Raw genomic sequence first — 22,371 nt, 5'->3', positions numbered from 1 at the left:
CATCTTTTGTAGCCTAAAACTGATCGCTTTGTGATTTAAAATTACCACAGTAGCTCAAGTTAAATTCAATGAGATGTCTTAGATTGTCATATTTGCCAGTATCATCCACATCTGATCATGTCAGACAACACAGAATGTTTTCCAATAACTACTAGTTCATTGTACTGCCTTGATTCACGGAAACAGACTCTGCAACTCAGAGGGAGTTATAAAGCGGGCATGTTTACTCTGGTGCCAGGGTGCAAGGGGTTTTCTCCACAAAGCTTGCACACCCACAGCACATTTTACCAGAAACTGATAGAATGTGGATATACATATTCATTGGATTACACAATACAAATATACATATGCATAAGTAAGGCTGGGTTAGTTCAAAAGGCTGGTGTCAGCAGTTTATCTTACCTTTGCACCTGCACATTGCCTCCTGGTGGTCGTCTTCGGGGGTCTTTTAGATGAAGGCTCACAGTCTTTCTCACCTTGTACTTTTCCTTGGAGCATGCACAGATTCTCTTAGCCAATTTCTTGTATAACAAGAGTGGTTCTCGCTGGTTTACCACCTCTATCTTATCCAAAAGCACCAGTATATTAGTTTCTACTGCCCATATATGGCTATCTATCCATTACAAAGACTAAACTTGTTAGAACACATCTGCTTTCCAAGGACATGTTTCTTATTTTTGCTGAATATTGTAGTTCTTGGTAAATTTCCACAGAAACCTGCTTTGTTTTGATGAACACAGTAGTCCTTGGTAAGCTTCCACAGAACAGTCAGGGCAAGCAGGATTATTAAGCAATATTCAGAAATAGTTATAAGTTGCTATAAGTAAATAAGTTGCAAAGTAGGTGATCATTTCCTTGTATCAGTCTGCATTTTTCAGGAAAATGATGTACACTCATAATTTAATTATCACTGACTAGAGTAAGTTCTGGGTCTGCACGATCCTGAACTCTTCACATTACAACGTATTAGATTTTGTGTAATTTAAGTATTAGTGTATTAACTTTCAACTGAGGAGATGGTTTGAGAACAGCATTTCACCAGACCTGGAAGCTTATAAAATCCACTTCTGGTTGAACACTGAGATTCAGTATGAGGATAAATCTCAGATGTATATTCATAGCTGTGTACAAACTTTTGATTTATAGTAGGGCTGGAGCTCTGAAGACTCAGAACAGTATAAGCAATTGAGAAAAGACATCTGTTCCAGTAAATTTATAAATAAATATGAAGTTACAATCTCTCATTAAGTCCAGTGCCACTGTTTCTGCATTACATATCTTTCTGGACTAATTTGTATTAGTTAATTAACTGATCTTCTAATTGCTGATCATATGAAGGAAGTCACTGTAGTTCCTTCATATTTAACCAGACTTCAGGAGAGTAGTAGGTGACCTAATTTTAGTTCAGTGAGAAACAGACAGTAAGAAATGGACACAGGAAAAAACTATGAAAAATCCTTCCTAATAGAATTGTTTTGATCCCTAGAAAATACTTTATTTCAAACAAGCATTTGGCTTTTTTTCCAGTTATAGAGCTCTTCTATCTCTAGGAACATTTTCTAAGCATTTTCATCCTACTACTAGGCGGCTTGCTCATTTTACTGTGGCAGCCTACAATGCAATTCAAGAATTAATTTTCTCCATCAAATAGGGTTTTCCAGAAGGAGGTATTGTAGCAATATAATTTTTCACAAGAGCTTGCAATCAAATATAGGTCTTGTTTTGTCGATATTACTACTACTAATAATAAAAATGTGATTGTTTGCCGTTAACATTTGCATGTCAGGGAATTAGAGATCAGTGCTTTTGCATTAATTCTGTGTTTCATTTCCACGTACCACCTCAAGTGTTTGTAAGAACACTGTTTGACTAATTTTTGTTGTAAAAAGTTCAAGCATATTTAAACAAGTTTTCTGTTTTTATAACTCACTGAAGCACCATGATTTCACTGTAAGCAAGAGCAATTCACAATTATCACGTAGTGCTGATTTAGGGACTAACAAATGATCAGAAAATCTATCTTCACTGCAAATAAAGAAGTGTTGCACTTTTGTTATCATTATTATTACTTAAAGTCAATCTGTGAAACATCAAAATGTTTTAAACACAGTTTAAAAATAAAATAATTTTCTTGAATCTTATTTCATGAAATTATCAGGTTCATTTGTCTCACCTTTCAAAATCTGGTTTATAACTTAGCTTCTCTAAACAGGTTCCTGAGTGGCATTTAAAAACCCTATGTAAGTGGTACTGGGAGACGTAAGAAACTGTTTCATCTATAAAACTGGTAGTTGATGAGGTAAATACTGCTGAGAATCTGCTCAAGGTTTCAGCAAAATGCTGGAAATCACTAGAAGGAATAAATTGGGATGAAAGTCTAAAAAGGAAAGAAGTAACAAGGACCTGTTAAAATACAATAGTATCTTCTGTAGGTGTGGTGGGTGGACCTTGGTTGGCTGCCGAATGCCCACCCAGCTTCTCTCTAACTCCCTCTCCTCAACAAGATGGGGGGAAATAATGAGATGTAAAAGTTTATGGGTTGAGATGAAGACACTTACCACTTATTGTCATGGGCACAACACACTGAATTTAGGGAAAATTAATTAAATTTATTGGACAGTGAGAAACAAAGACAAAATTAAAACACCTCCCTATCCCCCTTTTTCCCAGTGTCAACTTCTCTCCTTCATTCCCAACTCTTCTACCTCCCTCATGAAACGTCACGGAAGGTATGGGGAATGGAGGGTTGTGATCAGATGATATGTGTTCCTCTTTGCTGCTCCTTCCTCATATTTTTCCTGTGCTCCAACATGGGTCCTCTATGGGCTGCAGTTACTACAGGGCATATCCACCTGCTTCATCATGGGGTCCTCCATGGGCTGCAGTGTGGCTATCTGCTCCACTGTGGTGTCCTCCACAGACTGCAGGGGAATCTTTGCTTTGGTGCCTAGAGCACCTCCTCAGCCTCTTACTTCTTTGACCTTGGTGTTTATGGGCATACATATCTCACATGTTGTCACAGAATCATAGAATTACATAGTCTGGAAGGGACCTTAAAGATCATCTAGTTCCAACCCCACTGCCATGGGCAGGGACATTGTTGGAAGTGTGGGAAAAGCAAAACAATAAAAAAACTGCAAAACACACATTTCCTTAACACATGGTGCCAAGAACAAACACAGAACAGGATGGAGATCCAGTGATTTGTGTTGCCGTGGCACCAAGGAGGGATGCGAAGTGAAGTGGAGGCTGCGCGGTCCTGTTCTGCCACTTTTCTCAAGGAACATTTGACGTGACTATGCAGATTTATCTCCTGCTCTTCCCCTTCTCTCAAGGACTGTTTTGCAGTACTCTACGGACCTTATCTCTCATTCTTCCTCTTTTCCTACAAAAAACAGCACACACGTTGCACCAATGAATGTGCTGTGTTGTTACTCAAAAAACAATGGTTTAAACACAGTCCCACCCACTCATATATACACACTTAGATAAATGTTACCCCGAGTTTGTATCTAACTCGGAGGGACAATAACTTGATACCAAATCGGAGGGACAGATCAACGGGTTTGTGCTTCTCGCACCCCCCCAGAAGGGAATCCTTTTGGTAAGATTTGGGCCCTCAGCTACGCCAAGTGGTTACCTGGGAGTTAAGTGTGTGTGCTTGCAATCATTTTTGTGTGTAGTGCTATATAGCCAACCTGAAGTTTGTGCATTTATTGTAGGCAATCTCAAAGAATCTGTAGAGGTTACATAAGAATAAACCATACTATTTGTGAACCTGACTGCTTCTCTTGAATGAAACCGGACCTACAGCATACGGGCTGTTCATGCATCTGGTGTCAGGCCTCTAGTTATGGCCACAATTGGCATACCTATTAAGAGATAAATCCAGCCGCCCCTAGCCCATCTGATCTCTGAGGACTGGCTAGAATGCAAGGGGTTTCATCTCTTACCAGATTCATTACCTTAAATGCAACAGACACCTTCCACTAGATCAGGTTGCTCAATGCCCCATCCAAACTGGCCTTGAACACTTCCAGGGAGGGGGCATCCACAACTTCTCTGTGCAACCTGTTCCAGTGTCTCACCACCCTCACAATAAAGAATTTCTTCTTTCTACCTAATCTAAATCTACCCTCTTTCAGCTTAAAATGGTTACCTCTTATCTTATCACTTCCTGATAAAGAGTCCCTCCCCATCTTTCCTGTAGACCCCCTTTAAGTACTGTAAGGCCACTGTAAGGCCACTGTAAGGCCTTCCCAGAGCCTTCTCTTCTCTAGGCTGAACAACCCTAACACTCTCAGACTGTCCTCATGGGGGAAGCGCTCCAGCCCCCTGATCATCTTAATGGACATCCCTTCTTTGGACCCACTGGAGTGGTCCATATCCTTCATATGTTGGGGGTCCCAGAGCTGGACACAGGTAGGTTCTCACGAGAGTGGAGTAGAGGGGGAGAATCACCTCCCTCAACTTGCTAGACACACTTCTTTTGATGCAACCCAGGATACGGTTGGCTTTCTGGGCTGCAAGCTCACACTGCTGGCACATAGTCAATTTTCCATCCACTAATACCCCAAAGTCCTTCTCCACAGGGCTGCTCTCAATCCACTTATTGCCCGGTCTGTATTTGTGCTTGGGATTGCACCAACCCATGTGCAGCACCTTGCACTTGGCCTTGTTGAACTTCATGAGGTTTGCACGGGCCCAGCTCTCAAGCCTGTCAAGGTTCCTCTGGACAACATCCCTTCCGTCCAGCATGTCAACCACACCACACAGCTTGGTGTCATTGACAAACTTGCTGAGGGTACACTCAATCCCACTGTGCATGTCGCCAACAAAGATGTTAAACAGTGCTCGTCCCAATACTGACCCCCAAGGAATGCTACTTGTCACTGGTTTCCACCTGGACATTGAGCTGTTCACTGCAACTCTTTGAACATGACCATCCAGCCAATTCCTTATCCATCAAGTGGTCCATCCACCAAATCTACGTCTCTCTAGTTTAGAGACAAGGATGTCATACAAGCCAGTGTCAAATGCTTTGCTTTTTCCTCATTCCTCACTTACCATACAGCATTTTGACCTTTCTTAAATATGTTATCACAGAGGCACTACCAGCTTTGTTGATGAACTCAGCTGTGTCCTGTGATGGGTCCTTTGGAACCAACTATGTCCAGCACAGGGACCACCTCTTACAAAGGGCAGCCCTTCAGCACCCCTGCTATTAAAATCTGGATATGGACACCCAGTACAGTATGGATAAGAAAATTCAGAAATTGCTTGCTTTCATACTATCTAGAGAATAATTATAGCAAAGAAATCATCTGTGTGACAGATTTCTGTAGAAAATGAGAGATACATTGGTGTTTGTAATCTGATGTGGATGATGCCATACTTCTAGGTTTGATAGATAGCAATGTCCCAAGGGAACATGGACATTTCCTGGCATAGTTTCTACAAGTATAACATCCGTTCCTCTGCCTTCTAGGGTATGTAACTGCTATGAAGAGAAGCAAAATAGAACCTATTTCCCACAGAAGAAGAGTTCGGTGTAACTCCACCAAGTTTTATGGAAACATAATTTGCAAGATATATGGCAATCAGCTCTTCTCACATCATGTTTTAAGGAATATGTTACTTTTTCTTACTAAAATGTGAAATACATATACTTTTGGAGATGATTCTTTGTTTCTTATAGAACTGATTGTTACCACAACCTCTTATAAATCGGGATTATACTTGAGAAGATAATTTCTCTCCCTTGTTTTATTTCTGTCTCAATGGTACTAAAGACTGCACAGATATAACTGTTATGAGATGTAGTTAGTAGCATCGGACCTGATCTGATGTAGTAACTGGGTCAATTGCTGTTTTGTATCCCTTTGCTACTTCTTTCCCCTTTAGTAAGCTTCCTGTGCTTTCAGCATATTCCCATATGCTAAACATTGTTTCACACATCTCCAAATAAATCGAATAGCCTACAAATGCTAAAAATTTATTTTTGCTTGTACAATTAAATTTTAGTAAATATTCTAAAATGATAACTTGTTTTCCCTTATTACTTGATAAAATATTTTACTTTGAGTTGAAATCAACCCAACAGAGCATCAGAAAGCAAATGTAAATGTAACAAATATATTTACTGCCTACAGGAAGGCAAAACCTTCCTGCAATGATTTAAATCAAGAAGGGGTACAAAACTTATTCCTGATTTTTTTTTTTCCACTAACTTGGAGGATTCAATAGAAATGTATTTGAGGATGCTTTGTTATCCTTGTATTGGTGGGTTTTGTGTGTCCATGATGACTAAAGAGTATCATACGGGGCAGTGATAATGGTAGTGTTTACACTTCTGCACTCTGTGAGCACATCTGTACATATTCCTGCAGACAAATTGGCTCTCCTTACTCATGCTTTGGTTTGTCTGGATAAAATACAGTCTTCTAAATCCAGTCCTACATCCATAAAGGAGTATTAGCATGTCTTAGCCCACTAAGAATCAAAACCCTTTTTGTAGACATCAATCTCTTTGTCATTAACCCTCAGAACCTCAGAGAAGGAAATTCCTTTGGGCAAATTATATCTAATGAAGATAAAGGCCATCGTATCCATCATTACCTTGGCAAGACAGCTTTGGTAGAAAGAGAAGAGGTTGGTGGTCATGGGAACTAGCATGACTAGACAGCTTTTATAGGAGACAAAGATGCAGAAAGGAAGAGGAAAGAGCAGGAAGCTGGCAATATTCCAGGAATTTTGGTCTTAGACAAAGAAGTTGAGTTTGTCTGAACCTAACAGCCAGTTGCTTCTTGGATTTCACTGAAAATTTCTGAGTTTTTCCAAAGTATATTTTCATCAATTTATACTCTAAAACCACTTCCAAAGTACTGAGTCACAATATTAGAGGTAAATGAACTTATGCAACATTCCTCCAAATCTTGTACAGGTAGAAACCTGACAATACTAACATTTAAATTAATGAAAAGTGGTATTTTAGTGTTGGAAAAGAAGTACAAGAATGGACATCACATATCACATTTTGAAAAGGAAAATTAATTGTTATCTATTGACTGTAAATCCATTTACATCAATTTATTTCATTAAGGATCATATGATATATTACTCGTGATTATGCTAAACTAAAACCAGACAACACCAGTAATTTATAGCTTCATTCCCTGGTTGAAAACTAGGTACAAAAAATAATGTGTTTTCTTCCTTATGTACATATTGCAGCCATTAGAAAATGTCACAAGGGGTCTGTGGCATAGTATTTTATTTAGCTGCTGAGTTGCCTGCTTTTCACTTTTTTAGTCAAGACAGTTTAGTCACCTATCAGCTAAGTATTTATTTTGTTTTGGAAACATCTTATTTGGTCTTTTCACTGAGACAGACAACAAAGAAGAGTCCAGGACTACTGGTAATCACTGAAAGTTTTGACAGCTGTGAGACCAATGCTTTGGCTTAGTTCTCTATGAAACCTAATGCATCTGAAAAAGGACCATCTTTTTTACTATGTCTGTGACTAGAAAAATAAAAGATGTCTCTGTTCCTAAGACTACGTTTATTTATCAGCTGTCTTTTACTAGAATAATTTCTTCAACTTGAAAGTCCATCATGTAGATAAGTGATATTCCATCTATTTCTTTGACAGTACTGGATTTGTAATCTTTTGTATCTCAGATTCTCCATTAAGAATTTCTGTCATATCGGAATCCAACCATGCCATGCTTCATAACAAATATTCAAAAAATCTTGTATAACTTACTCTGCCTAATGAGCAACAGTCATCATAATTATTTTTGTAGGATTGAGCAGCCTCAGAATGGCTTAAATTCTACCCACATTAAAATGTGTTTCTAAAGTTTCTAAAGAAAACTGTTTAGATCAGCATTTGGTAATGCTGAGCCTTGTCACACAGAAACAGGTTCCTAAGACATTTGTCTACACTCTTAAGTACTTTTACAGCCTTTATTTAGTCAGATTACATACAAGTGTCTGTCAGGAAGAAGACAATGCATTTTTAATAGTCAAGTAAAAAGATACATTGAGGTTGCTATTTTTGTATCTTCATGCACCAAGGTCAATTCTTTTTTGTTTTAGTCAGTTACTGAAAGCTTTCTTTCACTTGTCAGCACCCAACTGATATTCATAATCCAAACAACTCTTCTCCTGTCAAGAGAATAAAAGAAACAAGTCACCTTTGATTCCATGATAAAAATGAGACTTGTCACTCAACACTGGAAAAGAAATTAAAGCGCTACAAACTTCAACATTTAGTGCTTTCTATTTATTTATTTATTTATTACAGAAGAGTAAAAGTAGATTTCTTACCTAACGAAATAAACACTGGTTTTGATTCAAGAACATGTTTCCATAATAATAAAAAAATATTTTCACTGGAAAGAACTTCTTTTAAACTTCAGGCAGTCAAAGAGTTATGCATGTGCTGTATATTTCTTTTGGGGTGGGTGGAGTTCTGTTCTTCTCTCTAGCTAAGCCTTTCAGAATTAAAAAGGGAGTGATCATCACGTCATATTAGAATGTGCTACAATCTTTCTGTGATCACTACTGTAAATATTTTACTCCCAGTGTGAGCAGAACTAAATATCTACCCAAATATGCAGAACATATAAATATCTGAATCTCCTATAAAATGAGATATAATGAGCCTAATCTCTGGAAATCTCAATAAAATCTATGTGAATGGAGTTACTCTGCTTTGCCCAAGTGTCAGAGAAAGCAGAATTTGACTTGATTAATCCAAATCACTTTTCAGGTTCTGAAAGATGTTTCAAATGAAAGCTCCATTTATCACTTAAAAACAGGATGCTGTAATCAGAAACATCATGATTAAATCTCCCATTTACCAGAATATAAATCAAGGGTTTAGTAAATTTATCTCTAGAACTTTTTAAGTGGAGATAAACAGTTAGGGTCAGTGATTTGAACAGAAGACTGAGAGGAAATAAGAGTGATATTTAGAGGTCTGTGAGTAATTTGCAAGTTGAATTCTGTCAAAAGCTTTATGTGCCTGCGTCTCAATTTCCAAATTTGTGAAATAGGGTTAATGCTATCACAAGAATATCGGAAGGTGAAATAATTGGTTGCAATGGGGTTTTTTTTAGAGAATCAGAACAACATATTAACTTTACTGAAATAATTTACTGGAGTTCCAAGGGGACATTAAACATGACCCACATTCTCAAAAACAACTACTTTGACCTTGGGAATAAAGTATAGGATTGAAAGATGGGAAATTCTCTTCTCTGCAATTCTCTTCCCTGTCCTTCACTGATCTGTTGAATAATATGAGGGTTTATTATTATTATTTTGCTTCTGCAAATGGAAGAAAGTTCCCAAGTAAAATGTCTGTCTACTGACACAGACAGGCAGTATACTTCAGTATTTGATGGTTGTTCATGGAAACACTTCTTGAATCAGCTTTTTAAAAAGTTAGTTTCTGTTGCTAACTCTTGCATTTCCACAGTTTGCCCTAGTCCCTCCAATACTAACACTGTGATATAGCTGCTCATTTACTTTGTCTATGTGCATTTGTGTGCATATGGTTGTATGTTGATTGGTCATTGTAATGTGCAATTTCTGAAGTTTTGTTTAGTAGCAATTTATCAGTTAGACAAGTGGACGTTGAGGTAGGTAGATTGAAAACTGTCTGAGTAGATGGTCCCCAGAGAGTTGTGATTAGTGCCTCCAAGTCCATTTGCAGTCAAGACAGTAGTGTGCTCCAAGGGTCAATACTAGCGCAATACTTTTCAGCATCTTAATTAATGACCTGGATTACAGGGCAGAGGGCACCATCTGCAAGTTGACAAATGACACAGAACTGGGAGGAGAGGCTGAAGGTTGTGCTGCCACCTAGAGGGACTTTGTCAGCCTGAAGAAGAGAAGGCTCACGAGGATCTTATCAATGTGTATGAGTACCTGATAGGAGAAAATGAAGATGAGGCAGGCTCTTCTCAGTAATGCCCAGTGACAGGACAAGAGGCAATGGACAAAAACAAAAAAGTGTGAAATTCTATCTGAACAAAACAGAGCACTTTTTTACTGTGAGGGTGGTCAAACACTGGTGCTGGTTTTCTAGAGAGGTTGTGGAATCTCCATTGGACAATGTGCTCTAGTGACTCTGCTTGAGTAGAAGGGTTAAACTAGTTGATCTCAAGAGGCCCTTCCTAACCAAAATGATTCCCATTCAAGAAACCTCAGTGGGTATCTCTGACCAGTATGCAGCTGCTGTCTAAACATAAATGAGTTTGTGCTCCAGAATAAATGAAATGTTGATTTCCTCACACAGTATTAAGGCACATGGTAATTTAGCATTCTAAGAATCTACGCATTTCTAAGTCACTACTGATATGCCATCTCAAAAGATAAATTGTATTATGAAAGTCAACTTATAGGAGGAGAGCTGAAACTACAAGGTCTGCAATAAAATTCTGATACCAAGACAGTTTGTACGGCTTACTTCAGATAACAAATGCATTAAAAAAGTGGATAAAATAATGAAGGATATGAAGAAATAGACCAGAAACATTTTCTTTTATGGTTTTGGAAAAAAAAGCAACAAAATAATTAATAAGAGATGGATGTTATTGGGCTATCTACTCACAGGCTCATTGGACTATGGAATCCTAATAGGAAAAATTGCAATATAGGTTTTCTACTTTCAAGACTGTACTTTACTGAAAAGGACTCTCAGATAACAGCCTTTTTAAAAGACCTTGACAGCTTTGATATATGTTATTTGTTCAGGTTCCTTAAAACGGCACTGAAAATGGATTGATCTGAGAATTAAGGAAATATTAATTTTTCATATTTTTAGTGATGTAACTCCTTTTACTATTTCAGCATTCATATCAGAATCATGGAAAATAGCCTCACTAGACTGCTGAGTTATAAGTGGTTGTTGTACATAGGTCTATAGTGCAAGGATAATCATGATGGATGTAAAGCAATGCCACTGATGATTGCTGTGATGCAAGCTGATTGTATTCTATTTTATTCAAGACTCAGGGAACACTAAAACACTGTGCTTGTCTCTTGAACACAGAAACAAAAGAGTAGTTGGCATCTTTCGTCAGTCACTTCGTTTTGAAATATCATGGCCACATTTTCTTCCTTCACTCCCACCTCCTTGGCTGCACCTCTCCACTCCCTGAAATTCTTAGTGAGAAAAAAGCATAGACAGAATGGTCTGTGAATCCAATCTATAGTAAGAGCATATTTCTTGTGGCGTCTTGGCCTGCCAACTGCCATCTGCCACAGCTGTGAGTCTGCATAGCCAGATCTGTTCCTATAGACCATGCACTTTGTTCAGGAGAATATGTGAGACTTTCCCATGAGCCTCTCACAGACATTTACTTTACCACTCATGTATCTTGGCCCTCTTTTCCCACTGGGGAAGAAATTAGCCTCACTGCTCTGCCTGTATTGCAACCTTATTCACTCAGTGTATCTTTGTGTTGCCTGTGGCTGATTTAACATATGTTCCTCTTCCCCTTCTGCTCTGCCAGTGCATTTGCAGAAAAAGATGACACATTGCTAACAGCAGGGGTGGCAACCTCTGCCTGGATGCCACTGATGATCAGTGCTGTGCACATAGCCCCATTCCAAGAACTTTTTTCCAGTACAGTGTTTTGGGGTTCAAGTATATTTTATTGCCAGGTATTTAGTAAAATGTATACAGCATGCTGTAATTAAAGAGTTCTCTAACTCTAACCAGTGCATACAATACAATTACTTTGTTTCTGTACGCATATGCATTACATAATATTCCCCTCCCCTCTACTACAATAGACTTCCTCTCTTTTACTTACCACTTTGCATTAGTAGAATGAATGCATATTTCATGCTAAACAACATTGTTATCTTTTTACATAGCATCATGTCTAGGGTCTGCCTCAACACTTGTTTAAACAAAAAGTAATTTCTTTATAATATTATGAAGAATCTTTCTTCAATGCAAGCAATGCAAATATGTTTTTCAGCTACTGGCTTCCCTCAGCAAGTGATAGAAAACAATGTCACCTGGGAAATTAGTACATCTGGAAAAACTGTGGAGTGAACTGATATATGCTTCTTATGTTAACACACATAGAGAATTTCTCTCCCTGTATGGAAGCAAAATGGATTGTTTCCCTTGCACTATTTGTTCCTATCACAAAGCACAGCAGAAGCCCCTCTTGGTTTGAAGTTTTGTTTATGTAGGGAAAAAAAAGATGGAAAACAAAAAGGCTGAATAGGATTCCTTTTACCACCTTCCCTGACTTAATGAAAAATATTTGCAATCTTGCTTTTACTTTGATGTCAACTAGATCAGATTTGATTTGCTATATCTAGCACAATTCCATATACAAAGCCAACAGTTCATGAACCTATTTCTATAATTTTACATCCAGATGCTCTTATATTCTAGAGAAAAGAAATTCCACCACTATGGGCCCAATTCTCTAAATACTGAGATAAATTTTCTCAGGTGAGCATAATGCACTTACAGACACGCTTTCATTTTTAGTGTATATCACAGCAAATAAAGAACATAGAGCTGAAAAAAACCCCACCCTTAGAATAAACCCATAAGACATATAATTAATGAGTTCTTATTTTTACAAATCCAAGTCTGTGAGTATAAAGAAAACAATCCATAAAGGCATTCAATATTTTTGTTTGTTTGTTTTCTTAAGATCAAGCAATACCTCTAAAACTGATGCTTATGGGAAAAGGTGTGCTTCTTTATGAGTTTTCAGACATTAACCTAGAATTTTGCAAGTATTCTCAGAATTCTATGTAATAAAATGATGTGTTACTCATCTTATCTGGATCAATGTTGTTAAGCTATTTACACTAAGCCCTCCTTAACCACTTCTTGACAGAGTTAGAAAAATTCAGCATTGATTTCAGTAGATGCAATTCCAATGACTTAACTTGATTTATGCCCACTTTTACCTGAGATGAATTTGGTCGACACTTATGCAGGGACCAAATGAATGTCTTCATCACATCAAGCAATTGGAAAAAAAAGCATTTTACTAATGTAATCCTTATTCTGTGAACACTTGCAGTTCTGTGTATGGCTCACTAAAGCTGGTTTTGTGGACAGACTTGCACAGGCGTAAGTTATTCAAAAGAAAACAAAAATACCCCAAAAGCCAAGGAGCCAAAATCATACTTTGTCTCACATCTTTAAACTGTCTCTAGTTTTGGGAATGTAAAAATCCCTATGCTTTCTGATGAACACTTACCGTGGTCTGGCAGGCATGATCCACATCAGCAATGTAACAGTTCTTACCCCATGAACATTTATGTTTTATTTTGGTGTAATCCTCAGAGATTTCCTATTAGCTTCTTAGCCTCTATAGTATAAAATAAAAATAATTGTAGAACCCCAACATGAGCAATGTCTTTTTTCTTTCCGTTCTGTAAACTGCTCGGCTTAATGAAATGTACACAAGAGCTTTAAATAGAACAGAAAGCAGAACGGTGCTGTCCTATCACTTTTTCATTTTAATATTTCATAATACCTTATATAGTATGATTCAAACAGAAGATTGAAGTGAATGAGAACAACCCACTACCACAGGTCTCACACAGATGTGGAGAAGCTGCAGGCTTTAATTGTTTCTATGCCATCGTGTGAAAGCACTGTTAATATTAATGAAGAGACCAGGAATATGTTACCTGTAAGTCTTAGAGAATTTAGGACTTGGTCAGGTTTGATGTAAAACAGAGATCATCGCTAGTCATTTTGTTCTCCTCAGGACCCTTTGAAATCTATATCGAGTGAGCAATTCCAAATACACAGTTGATGGGAAAACGTCTGTTTATTTCATTTTTCCCTATCGAGAAAGAATATAATTGCTGGCTAGAATTTTCACCTGTCAATGACTAGTTACATGGTTTCATTGCCTAATCACCATGAAAAATTACCCATATTTCTGTCAGTAACAGTACACAAATTGTACATTAATCCAGAAACAAAACCCTTGCCTACTTTTGCATGTCTCCCAGTAACTGCTCAATTAATACACAACAGTGATGTACAGTGTAGGTCTCATCAGAACCTCTCCAGAGTCAACTCTCCAAGGACTTCAAATTCAGCTGTTTGCAAGGAATGAAAGGGCTTCATTGTCATTGAAATCACAATGACATAAGGAATATTAATTAGTTTATTTGACAAAGCTGCTTGTTTACAGTTTCATACTTCTGGGGTCCTTTTTTATTTGCTTGTACAACAAATTTCTATTGGAAATTGAGATGAATCAGACATATTCAGTGAATTATTGATTAATATTATCAACTTAATAAGTTTTTCCCTAACTCTTCACTGGTACTTAGAGTCCATGTTTTATCCTTGTCTAGGCCTTGCAGTAAGATCATCATCTGTCTCCAATATTCTCAGTGTGCCTTATTTCACCATTTTACCTCTGAGTAACTTTTCTTGTTAATTGATAATCCTGCTTCCAGTTTTTTTGGAGGCACATTCAGAGATCCACAAATTACTTGGAGAACAAATGAGTATGTAATACTCTCTCGTTTGGAAGCAGTGATAAAAAGAGTTTGCAAGGCTAGCATACATGCAGTATTTAATTCAAAAACTCCAGGATTAGGAAACCTGGAGAGCTCAGTGTCCTAAGTGTCCCCAAGCCCACAGTGTTCTATTAGTAGAAATGCAGACACTGTTGAAGAATCTAGGATGTGGTAAACTGCTTGCTTAGACAATACAGAGATACATGTGGAAAAAAAAAAAAAAAAAAAAAAAGATGTCAGAGAACCTCAAAACCCAAATTAAGTTCTGTGAGCTGATTTCAATGTACAGTTTATTCAGACCTTGGAAGTTCTAGCTCATTAGGAACTTGAGACACATTTTTGAGAAGGCAGCCTAGAAACTGATGCCATCCAAAGCCCTAATATTTATATAAAGCCCTAAACATATCACTTTTCACACAATGGATTTAAGTATTCTCTTCAGCAGTTCCAAAACTGATACTTTTTTCAAGTACTAAAGGACAGCAGCAAAAATTATTTCAGCTCCTGAAGCACTGTCTTCATTGGAGTATCATGAGCAAAGAAAATATTTCTAGCAATAAAGGGAAAGACATCGGTCTGATTAAAATCAGCGACTGCTGTATAATGTCAAATTATAACTCACTATAATTTGAGCTTCTAAATACAAGAGAAGCAATAGAAAGATAATCTTCTTTCAGATACTTTGACTGTATTTGTCTAAATACGCAAAAAGAGCTTTTAATAAAAATCACATGTGCAATCTATTCTTCTTATAACTTACCTGTCAAGTGGAAAAACATCTTAAATATAATAAGCATTGTGTTTTTAAAAATAATTTTTAAAATATTTGTTATTTCATTTTCAGAAAGGAATGCCTGAGACAGAACACAAAAAAATTAATTGTTGAGTACTCAGAAATATGAAGAATATTTGGGTGGGCAGAGGGGAATTATTGTGCCTAATTGCTAACAAATATTATGTTTTTAATATAAGTTTTTAAAATTTCATTTCATTTATGTTAGGAATAGTTCCAATGAAGCTGGAACACATAGAATTCCATAAGAAAACTAATATTGTCTTCTTCACCTTTTCTAAGATTAAGAAAATTTAAGCTTATTTCCAGATTTACAACTGCCAGATAACCTTGGGCAAACTATTTGTCTTTTTCTGGTTCTGTTTCTTCCCTTAATGAAATGGAGCAAATCACTATGACCTTTTAGTACCTTATGTAGAATATTCACAGTTACACCTGCTTCTTCTTTGTAATCAAGTGCTAGGTATACTCTCTTTCATCAAATAGTGTCTCTGAGTACCTTTATATTGGGAAGAACAATATGACTTTAGTGCCAGGCAGATAATCTTTGCTGCTGACTCAAGCAAATCAGGCATTATACTGTAACTGACATCTACATAAAAGATTTGAGTTTCAGATCTCTCATAGTACTATTTGGTTATACGCTGGGACAGTGCTTGATATCATTTCACCTACACCTTTCAAAAACCTGACCAATTAAAGCAGACATCTAAATGTTTGGAAATATTGGCCCTATTCTTGAATGGTGATTTCATAGGGTTTTTTTTCTATAGAGGATTAGAAAAAGAGTACTTGAATGCTCAAAATTCTATACAAGCTTCACTAAAGGATACTGTTTCAGTGCACTATGAATTCTCTTCTTATATGTGAAGAATATGTTTTTATTTACAATAGCTTTACAAATCTTGAAGGTGACTGGTAAAGAGAAGTGTTTATGAAGAGAAGTGTCAAGGACCAGCAAGTCAGCCAACACACAACCGGACCTGCTTCATAGGGAAGTCTGTTGCCTTCCTGGAGCCAGGGAAAAGGATTTCATGGTAAAACTGCCCTCTCTAGTGAGACCCAAGGATTAGTACCCTCTTGGTTTTTCAGGTGGGTAGCAACGATATTACCAGGAGAAGTCCAAAATCAATGAAGAGAGATTTCAGGGCCTTGGGGAAACTGGTTAAGGGGTCAGGGGCACAAACAGTGTTCTCCTCCACCCCTTCAGTTACAGGGATGGATGAGGAAGATTACAGGAGAAGTCAGCAGATGAACTTGTGGCTCCGAGACTGGTGTTACTGGCAGAGCTTTGGACTTTTCAGTCACGGGTCAGTATACAGGATGCCAGACCTTATGGCAACAGATGGGATGCACCTGTCCCAGAGGGGGAAAAGGATTGTGGGGCAGGAGTTAGCTGGACTCATTGAGAGAGCTTTAAACTAGATTCGAAGGGGGAAGGGGACAAAACTGGAACTCCCAGGCATAAGATCCAGGGAAGATTACCAGAGTTTGTGGGCTGTTGTGCCAGTGACGACCCTCACCCTGCCATCTCGGTGGAGGCAAGGGATGGAGACATGTGGCAAACAACAAAGATGCAAGGGATATTGATGGATCAGTAACCGTGGTAACACCTGTGAAAGCTCAGGCTGGACTTAAGACCTCTAAATGCAAAAAGGTGCTGGGGACATCAGCCCATGTGAAGTGCATCTATACCAATGCACACGGCATGGGTAACAAACAGGAGGAGCTTGAAGCCATGATGCAACAGGAAAATTATGATGTAGTGGCTATTACAGAAACATGGTGGGATGTGTCCCATGACTGGAGTGAACCAATTGATGGCTACAAGCTCTTTAGAAGGGACAGACAAGGAAGGAGAGGTGGTGGGATTGCACTGTATGTTAGGGACTGTTATGATTGCTTCAAGCACAAGTATAGTGAAGACAGGGTGAAGTGTCTTTGCGTTAGAATCAGGGGGAAGGCCAACAGGGCAGATGTCACAGTGGGATTCTATTTTGGGCCACCCAACCAGGACAGAGAGGGGGATGAAATATTCTATAGGCACTTAGGAGAAATCTCACAATCACTTGCCCTTGTTCTTGTGGGAGACTTTAACTTCCCAGACATCTGCTGGAAATACAACACAGCAGAGTGGGACCAGTCCCGGAGATTCCTGGAATGTGTGGAAGATAACTTCCTGACACAGCTGGTGAGTGAACCCACCAGAGAAGGTGCCCTGCTGGATCTCCTCTTTGTGAACAGAGAAGGACTGGTGGATGATGTGGCGGTTGGAGGCCGACTAGGGCACAGCGATCATGAAATAATAGAGTTCTCTATTCTTAGGGAGGCCAGGAGAGGGGTCAGCAGAACCGACATCCTGGACTTCCAAAGGGCTGACTTTGACTTGTTTAGGCACCTGCTTGACAGAATCCCTTGGGAGATGGTCCTGAAGGGTATAGGGGTCCAGGAAGTCTGGGCACTCTTGAAGAAGGAAGTCTTAATGGCACAGGAGCAGGCAGTCCCCAGGTGCTCTAAGAGAAGCCAGCAGCAGAGAAGACCACCCTGGCTGAACAGGGAGCTTTGGCTGCAAATCAGGGAGAAAAGGAGAGATTACAGCCTCTGGAAGAAGGGGCTAGCCACTCACAATGATTAGAAAGACGCTGTGAGGCTATGGAGGACAGAAATCAGGAGGTCTAAAGCCCAGCTAGAAATTAATCTGGCTTCAGCAATCAAGGATGAAAAGAAATGTTTCTATAGCTACTTCAACTGCAAAAGAAAGACCAGGGAGAGCCTCCTTTTCCTGCTAGATGCATGAGGAAACATGGCAACAAGTGATGAGGAAAAGGCTGAAGTGCTTAATGCCTTCTTTGCCTCAGTATTTAATAAGAAGACTAGTTGTATTGAGGGAATCCAGCCTCCTCAGCCAGAACACAGAGACTGGAAGAACGAACCCCCGCAACCCAGGAGGAGCTAGTCAGTAACCTACTACATCACATAGATATACACAAGTCTATGAGACCGGATGGGATACACCCGAGGGTGCTGAAGGAGCTGGCTTGGGTGCTCGCCAAGCCGCTTTCCATCATTTACCCACAGTCCTGGCTGACCGGGGAGATCCTGACAGGTTGAAAATCAGCCAATGTGACGCCCATATATACAAAGGATTGTAAGGATGATCTGGGAAATTACAGGCCTGTCAGCTTGACTTTGGTGCCCGGGAAGCTGATCGAGCAGACCATCCTGAGTACCATCACACAACACATGCAGGACAACCAGATGATCAGGCCCAGTCAGCATGGGTTTATGAAGGCAGGTCCTGCTTGACAAACCTGATCTCCTTCTACGACAGGGCGACCTGCTTATTGGATGAGGGAAAGGCTGTGGATGTTGTCTACCTTGACTTTAAAAAGGCCTTTGACACCATTTCCCACAGCATTCTCCTGGCACAACTGGCTTCTCGTGGCTTGGATGATCGCATGCTTCGCTGGATAAAAAACTGTCTGAATGGCCGGGCCCAAAGAGTTGTGGTGAATGGAGTTAAATCCAGTTGGTGGTCGGTCACTAGTGGTGTCCCCCAGGGCTCGGTTTTGAGGCCACTCCTGTTTAACATCTTTATTGATGATCTAGATGAGGGGATCAAGTGCACCCTCAGTAAGTTTGCAGATGACACCAAGTTGGGTGGGAGTGTGGATCTGCTCGAGGGTAGGGAGGCTCTGCAGAGAGACCTGGACAGGTTGGAGCAATGGGTTAAGACCAACTGTAGGAGTTTCAATAAGGCCAAATGTTGGGTTCTGCCCTTCGGCCACAACAACCCCCAGCAGCACTACAGGCTTGGGGAGGAGTGGCTGGAGAGCTGCCAGTCAGAGAGGGACCTGGGGGTGTTGATTGACAGCCGGCTGAACATGAGCCAGCAGTGTGCCCAGGTGACCAAGAAAGCCAATGGTATCCTGGCTTGTATCAGAAATAGCGTGGCCAGCAGGGACAGGGAAGTGATCTTACCCCTGTACTCGGCACTGGTGAGGCCACACCTCAATTACTGTGTTCACTTTTAGGCCCCTCACTGCAAAAAAGACATTGAATTACTTGAGTGTTTCCAAAGAATGACAATGAAGCCGGTGAAGGGTCTGGAGGACAGGTCTTATGAGGAGCAGCTGAGGGAACTGGGGTTGTTTAGTCTGGAGAAGAGGAGGCTGAGGGGAGACCTCATCATCCTCTACAACTACCTGAAAGGAGGTTGCAGAGAATTGAGGATGAGCCTCTTTAACCAAGTAACAAGCGATAAGACAAGAGGGAATGGCTTCAAGATGTACCAGGGAAGGTTTAGACTGGATATTAAGAAATATTTCTTTACAGAATGGGTTGTTAGGCATTGGAATGGGCAGCACAGGGCAGTGGTGGAGTCCCCATCCCTGGAGGTGTTTATGAGTAGGATCAACATAGCGCTTAGGGATATGGTGTAGTTGGGAACTGTCAGTGTTAGGTTAATGGTTTTACTAGGTGATATTTAAGGTCTTTTGTAACCTAGATTTTTCTGTGATTCTGTGGTTGGGCCCAGAGCGACCAGATAATAATTGGTATCTTGTATATTTACAGACCAGTAACCTGTGGAGAAGAGGAAGACCTTGCAAATCTTCTTGGTGTACTCGAAGCCTGAAGAAAAATGTAAAGGTCAGGATTAGTATTTTCAGGTGAAGTTTGAATATCCTTCAGTGTGGGAAAATTATGTTCATAGGGTAGAAAAATACTAAATGTAGGATTATTTAGGGTAAAATAAACATTTTTCAAATTAGAATTTTAAAAATATATTTTCAGTTCCTTTTCTCCCTGTCAGTGTTGCCTGGTCTATGGCCTTGTCTTTGGCTGCAAACAGGCTGTCAACTCCCATGTTTGGTCTAAGGCAAAACTCATGCTAGTCAAAATAGTCAAAAACAATGAAGATTTTCTCTTTTCATTCATCTCATTTCATTCCTCCCTTTTAATATTAATTTTACATAAATAAAGACTAGGGCAGAATTTAATTGGACTACTCCTTCTGAGTAAAACATAGGAAATCTGCATAGACTGTTCTTAAAGTAGATGGTCTAGTTGACATTTTTGTTTTCCAGACCTTGCAGCTTTAGCTTGTGGAAATTCCACATTTCCCTTGCAAGAAGTTTTGTACTGAGACATGGGATTTCATCAGTGAGTTCATAGTCAGCGAGTTCAGAGAAGTCATGCCTTGGGTGTTGGAAAGCTTAGACAGCAACACTGATGTGCTATTGTTTAATCAGAATGTGTCATCAATGGTGAGGGTACACTGAGCATTTTAGAGCACTCACAAAAGACAGTGACCATGTATAAAAACTGATCTATAAGGGATGAAAACAAATCCAGAGCAGAATGATGCCATTTAAATTCCATGCACTGAAATTCCTTATGTTTCATGGCTGTTAGAGGATCTTTTAGTAACTTAATATGACATGAGAGACAAAATTCAGGAGTGTTTTGTGCAATTCTATATCTTTGTAATATATGTATATATTTTATGTTTTAAACGGTTTAAGACAAAATTTGTTTTAAGTCAATTCCAGCATCTGTTGGAAGATGTTTTAAATAAGATTTTCCACTTAGTTTGGTGCAGCAAATCTCCTTCCAAATTGCAGGTAAAAATGAACTAGAAGTGAATATGGTGCTTCCCTACAAATATTCCCTTATATAAGCACTTGCAGTGAAGGAGAACTGGAACTAATATTGCATATAGATGAATTGGAATTAATACTGTGCATGCTGCTGGACTCTGCTTCTGCAGGGTCAGAATTTAGCAAACAGAAGATCACTCACTGAGACACCAGCTTAAAAGAGTCCCTTTAGTAGACATTCTCTCTAAGTATTGAAGCAAACAAATATTCATTAACTTTAAATTTATTCTCGCATCAGATTTTTTTTAACCTCATATTATACTTTCACAGCTTAATAAAGACTGAATTATGTCTTCCCTGTACTGTGTATTGATACATTTGCTCATGGTTATTCAAATCTCAATCACACTAACTTTGTTTTCACAGGAGTGCTCAGAGAGTGTAATTACTATTCAGATTTACTAAGAATGAGTTATTGTAATGCTGATAGCATCTAGTACGCACAAGTACTTCCCCCAAAATCAATGTTAAGTATAATGGTGGCATATTTCTTAACACAGGTGGTAGTAAATCCATTATTACAATACAACAATTTACATCTAAGTTAACTGAGGCATGTAACTGAGCAAAAGGTGCTAGCCTATAACGTAAACATTTAAAAGAGTGTTTTACTTCATGAAGCAGGTTGCTCCCCTAACATAATATAACTTGCTGCTACGTGGTAACTTGGTCAACTGTGGTCATCTGTCCACAGAAAAGCATAATTTCCATAGAAATAAAAATGTATTGACTGTAATTCAGTCACATTGTATTCTGACACCTTTGCTGAAATAATTTTCAAATGGGAAAAACTTTCAGATTTATGGAAAGAGGGAAAACACAAACATGGACCTATGACATCGATCATCTACATTTTGCTTTGTTACCTCTCTGTAGTTTCATAGCCCTTCTGCTGTAGTTATAAGGTTTCTGATGGGTTTACTTCTACAGTTAATAAAAACATAATCTGGATCTCTAAGTGCAATGAAGTCATGTGTGACCATTTTTATTAGAAGTGTTCTTCCAAGCATAGTTAACTTGAGAATATTTCATTAATATTAGGACATTTCTTATACTTAGAAAACTGTCTGTTTACAAAGCATTGGCAAGAAAATGCTATGAGAAAGGGAAGAGACATAGACTTCTGTAGCAACCTCAAAAGTTGAATAAAAAGCATGTTTCTTGGTTTCAGAGATAATAAAATTGTATATATTTTCAGCAGATATAATGTAAAACTAATAATAGCTTCATAAACTTACACTTTAGGTCTTTGAAGTCAAAATAAGTTCAGCAAAATAATTAAAACATTAAGACCTACCCTAGAAAGTCTTACATATTTAAAAACTCTTCTTCATTATGTTTTCTATGACATCAAAGTATCATGACTTCTGTTTCAGT

This window comes from Strix uralensis, chromosome 5, assembly GCF_047716275.1.
Source record: "Strix uralensis isolate ZFMK-TIS-50842 chromosome 5, bStrUra1, whole genome shotgun sequence".
Lineage (NCBI taxonomy): Eukaryota > Metazoa > Chordata > Aves > Strigiformes > Strigidae > Strix > Strix uralensis.
The sequence above is the reverse complement of the archived record's forward strand: the minus strand, read 5'-3'. Positions refer to the sequence as shown.